General features: G+C 39.5%; 1 protein-coding gene and 1 pseudogene across 3 annotated transcripts in view; both read left to right on the forward strand.

Annotated features, from left to right (window-relative positions):
• Positions 1-1,115, forward strand: part of LOC104993348 — a 5,503-nt pseudogene extending 4,388 nt beyond the window's left edge.
• The window catches only part of UIMC1 (ubiquitin interaction motif containing 1), a 139,150-nt gene that overhangs the window by 48,833 nt on the left and 85,051 nt on the right, over positions 1-5,266 (forward strand). The window lies entirely within an intron of this gene.

The raw sequence follows: 5,266 nt of genomic DNA on the forward strand, positions 1-5,266 counted from the left end.
TTGGAAGGAATGATGCTAAAGCTGAAACTCCAGTACTTTGGCCACCTCAGGTGAAGAGTTGACTCATTGAAAAGACTCTGATGCTGGGAGGGATTGGGGGCAGGAGGAGAAGGGGATGGCAGAGGATGAGACAGCTGGATGGCATCCCTGACTCGATGGATATGAGTCTCAGTGAACTCCCGGAGTTGGTGATGAACAGGGAGGCCTGGCATGCTGCGATTCATGGGGTCACAAGGAGTCTGACACGACTGAGTGACTGATCTGATCTGATCTGATCTGAAATACGGTGAAGGCCAACAGGTATGCATTGAGATTATGGAGAAGGGCAACCACACAGCCAGGATCATAGACAAACCCCAGATCATTGAGGTTGCGTTGCAGTTGCCCACCCAGAATGTGAACCCCACACCCGGTGCCACCTCTTAATCTAGGCTGAAGCAGCTATGTGATTTTGTTTTAAATAGCTATTTCTTTTATTGTCATTTCAATTAAAGACTATGAACAAAGAAAGAATAAGAAAAATAAAAGTTTTTACTTTGTCTTCAATTATTCCTTCTTTGGTATTCTTCCTTTGTTTATGTAGATCTGAGTCTGACCTAGATAATATTCCTTCTGTCTAAAGAACATCTTTCAACAATATTTTACTCTACTTTTCTATTGCTTGAATGGTTTCTGAGAAGTCGGATGTAACTCTTATCTTTGGTGCTGTATAGGTAAGATGTTCTTTCCCTATGGCTTTTGTCAGCACTTTATCTTAGATTTTCAGCAGTTTGAAAACTATATGCCTTGGTATAGTTTTGGGGGTGCATTTTTGCTGGTTGGTTTTTGTTTTTTTTTTTTTTAACTGAAGGATAATGGCTTTACAGTGTTGTGCTGGTCTCTACCGTACATCAACATGAATCGGTCATATTTTTATGACTTGATAAAAAGTCTTGAGTCTCTCCCTACCATTCCACCACAATAGGTTATCACAGAGCACTAGGCTGGGCTCCCTGTGTTATAGAGCTGCTTCCTGCTAGTACCTGTTTACACTTAATAGTGTATAAAGGGGTAGGCTACCCACTCCTGTATTCATGGGCTTCCCTGGTGGCTCACACGGTAAAGAATCTGCCTGCAATGTGTGAGGCCAGGGTTCCATTCCTGGGTTGGGAAGATCCCTTGGAGGAGGGCATGGCAACCCACTCCAGTATTCTCACCTGGAGAATCCCCATGGACAGAGGAGCTGGGCAGTCTATAGTCCATGGGGTTGCAAAGAATTGGACAGGACTGTGTGAATAAGCATAGTGTATATATGTCAGTGATACTTTCTCAATTTGTCCTACCCTCTCTGTCCCCCTCTGTGTCTACCAGACTATTCTCTGTGTCTGCATAGAGAATAAATAAAAAGGTTCATCAGTACTATTTTTTAGATTCCTTATATATGTGTTAATAATATACAGTATTAGTTTTTCTCTTTCTGACTTACTTCACTCTGTGTAACACGCTCTAGGTTCGTCCACCTCATTACACCTGACTCAAATTCATTACTTCTTATGGCTGAGTATTATGCCATTGTATATATATGCCACAACTTGTTTATCCATTCATCTGTTGATGGACATCTAGGTTGCTTCCCTGTCCTGGCTATTGTCAGTAGTGCTGCAGTGAAGACTGGGGTGCTTGTGTCATTTTGAATTGTGGTTTTCTCAGGGTATTTGCCCAGTAGTGGGATCGCTGGGTCATATAGTAGTTTTATTACTAGTTTGTTAAGGAATCTCCATACTGTTCTCCATAGTGGCTGTATCAATTTACATTCCCACCAAGAGGGCAGTAGGGTTCCCTTTTATCCACATCCTCTGCAGCATTTATTTTTGTAGTTTTTTTGTTGATGGTCATTCTGACTGGTATGAAGTGATACCTCATTGTAGTTTTGATTTGCATTTCTCTAAGTGATGTTGAGCAATTTTTTCATGTGTTTATTAGCTATCTGTATGTCTTCTTTGAAGAAATATCTGTTTCTGCTGCTCATTTTTTGATTGGGCTGTTCATTTTTTGATATTGAGCTGTATGAGTTGCATATATATTTTGGAGATTAATCCTTTGTCAGTTGCTTCATTTGCAGTTATTTTCTCCCATTCTGAGGGTTGTCTTTTAAAATTGTTTAATCTTTCCTTTCTTGTGCAAAAGCTTTTAATTTTAATTAGGTCTCATTGGTTATTTTTGTTTTTATTTCCATTACTCTAGGAGGTAGGTCAAATAGGATCTTGCTATAATTTGTGTTGAAGACTATACTGCCTGTGTTTTCCTCTGAGAACTTTATAGTTTCTGGCCTTACATTTAAATCTTTGATCCATTTTGAGTTTATTTTGTGTATGATATTAGGAAGTGTTCTAGTTTCATTCTTTTACATGTAGCTGTCCAGTTTTCCCAGCACCACTTATTGAAGAGACTGTCTTTTCTCCATTGTATATATTCCTGCTTCCTTTGTCAAAGATAAGGTGCCCATAGGTGTGTGGGTTTATCTCTGGGCTTTTTATCTTGTTCCATTGGTCTATATTTCTGCTTTTGTGCCAATAGCATACTGTATTGATGACTGTAGCTTTGTAGTATAGTCTGAAGGCAGGAAAGTTGATTTCTCCAGGTATGTTTTTCTCAAGACTGCTTTGGCTGTTTGGGGTCTTTTGTGTTTCCATACAGATTGTGAAATTTTCTGTTCTAGTTCTGTGAAAAATGTCATTGGTAGTTGGATAGGGATTGCATTGAATCTGTAGATTGCTTTGGGTAGTGTTATCGTAATATTAATTCTTCCAATCCAAGAACATGTTATATCTCTCTATTTGTTTGTGTCATCTTTGATTTCTTTCATCATGTCTTATAGTTTTATGCATAGAGGTCTTTTGTCTCTTTAGGTAAGTTTACTCTTAGGTATTTTATTCTTTTTGTTGCAATAGTTAATGGAATTGTTTACTTTCTCTTTCTTATTTTTTATTGTTAGTGCATAGGAATGCAAGGGATTTCTGTGTGTTTGATATCTTGTGACTTTACTATATTCATTGATTAGCTCTAGTAATTTTCTGGTGGCGTCTTTAGGGTTTTCTATGTATAATATCATGTCATCTGCAAATAGTGAGAGTTTTACTTTAACTTCTCCAATTTAGATGTTTTTTATTTATTTTTCTGATTGTTGTTACTGGGACTTCCAAAACTATATTGAATAATAATGGTGAGAGTGATTACCCTTGTCTTGTTCCTGATTTTAGTGAAAATACTTTTAGTTTTTGAACAGTGAGAATGTTTTCTGTGGGTTTGTTGTATATGGCCTTTATTATGTTTAGGTAGGTTCCTTCTGTGCCTACTTTCTGGAGAGTTTTTAATTATAAATGAGTGTTGAATTTTGTCAAAAGCTTTCTCTGTATCTATTGAGATGATGGTATACTTTTTATCTTTCAGTTTGTTAATATGGTATATCACATTGACTTGTGTATATTGGAGAAGCCCCGGGATAAACCCCACTTGATCATGGTGTATGATCCTTTTAATATGTTGTTGGGTTCTGTTTGCTAAAATTTTGTTTTGAATTTTTTCATCTGTGTTCGTCAGTGATATTGGCCTGTAATTGTCTTTTTTTGTAATGTCTTCATCTGGTTTTGGTATCAGGGTGATGGTGGCCTTATAGAATGAGTTTGGGAGTTTCTCTTCCTCTACAGTGTTCTGGAAGAATTTGAGGAGGATAGATGTTAACTCTTCTCTAAATGTTCAGTAGAATTCACCTGTGAAGCCATCTGGTCTGGTCCTGGGCTTTTGTTTGTTGGAAGATTTTTGATTGTAGTTTTGATTTCAGTGCCTGTGATTGGTCTGTTCATATTTCCTGTTTCTTCCTGGTTCAGTCTTGGAAGGTTATACTTTTCTAACAATTTGTCCATTTCTTCCAGATTGTCCATTTTATTGACATACATTGCTCCAAAGTCTACAGTCTCAGGCTGATAGCAGGTATTTAATCTGCTGCACCTGTAGCTGCAAGAGTGCCTTCCCTTCCTCTTTGTTCACATAGTCCCTGGAGCTTAGCTTTGGTTTTGGTCCCACCTCTGTTGAAGCTTCAATACTTTGGCCACCTGATGAGAAGAACCAATCCATTGGAAAAGACCTTGGTGCTGGGAAAGATTGAAGGCAAAAGGAGAAGGGGCAACAGAGTATGAGATGGTTAGATAACATCACTGACTCAATGGACATGAATTTGAGCAAACTCCAGGATATGGTGGAGGACAGAGGAGCCTGGCATGCTACAGTCCATGGATTCACAAAGAGTCAGACACAACTTAGTGACTGAATACCAGTAACAGCTGCTTGTAGGCAACCCTCTGGTGTCTGTTCCCTGCCAAGACAAGAGGGGGTGAAAATAGCATCTTATTATGGCTCATCTCTCAGTCAGGCTGGGGAGATGGAGGGGTATGGCAGACACTATTGGGGTGTGTGGGGAGTACCTGCTTCAGCAGAGGCCTGTGAGAAGTTGCTATAGTCTGAGGTGGTTCATACACTCCCCTAGGGCCAGACATCCTAGAATGTGAAGCCAAGTGGGCCTTAGGAAGCATCACTACAAACAAAGCTAGTGGAGGTGATGGAATTCCAGTTGAGCTATTTCAAATCCTGAAAGATGACGCTGTGAAAGTGCTGCACTCAACATGCCAGCAAATTTGGAAAACTCAGCAGTGGCCACAGGACTGGAAAAGGTCAGTTTTCATTCCAGTCCCAAAGAAAGGTAATGCCAAAGAATGCTCAAACTACCGCACAGTTGCACTCATCTCACACGCTAGTAAAGCAATGCTTAAAATTCTCCAAGCCAGGCTTCAGCAATACGTGAACCGTGAACTTCCAGATGTCCAAGTTGGTTTGAGAAAAGGCAGAGGAACCAGAGATCAAATTGCCAACATCTACTGGATCATCGAAAAAGCAAGAGAGTTCCAGAAAAACATCTATTTCTGCTTTATTGACTATGCCAAAGCCTTAGATTGTGTGGATCACAATAAACTGTGGAAAATTCTGAAAGAGATGGGAATAGCAGACCACCTGACCTGCCTCCTGAGAAATCTGTATGCAGGTCAAGAAGCTACAGTTAGAACTGTACATGGAACAACATACTGTTTCCAGATCTGGAAAGGAGTATGTCAAGGCTGTATATTGTCACCCTGCTTATTTAAATTATATGCAGAGTACATCATGAGAAACACTGGGCTGGAAGAAGCACAAGCTGGAATCAAGATTGTCGGGAGAAATATCAGTAACCTCAGAT

This window comes from Bison bison, unplaced genomic scaffold, assembly GCF_000754665.1.
Source record: "Bison bison bison isolate TAMUID 2011002044 unplaced genomic scaffold, Bison_UMD1.0 scf7180017864238, whole genome shotgun sequence".
Classification (NCBI taxonomy): Eukaryota; Metazoa; Chordata; class Mammalia; order Artiodactyla; family Bovidae; genus Bison; species Bison bison.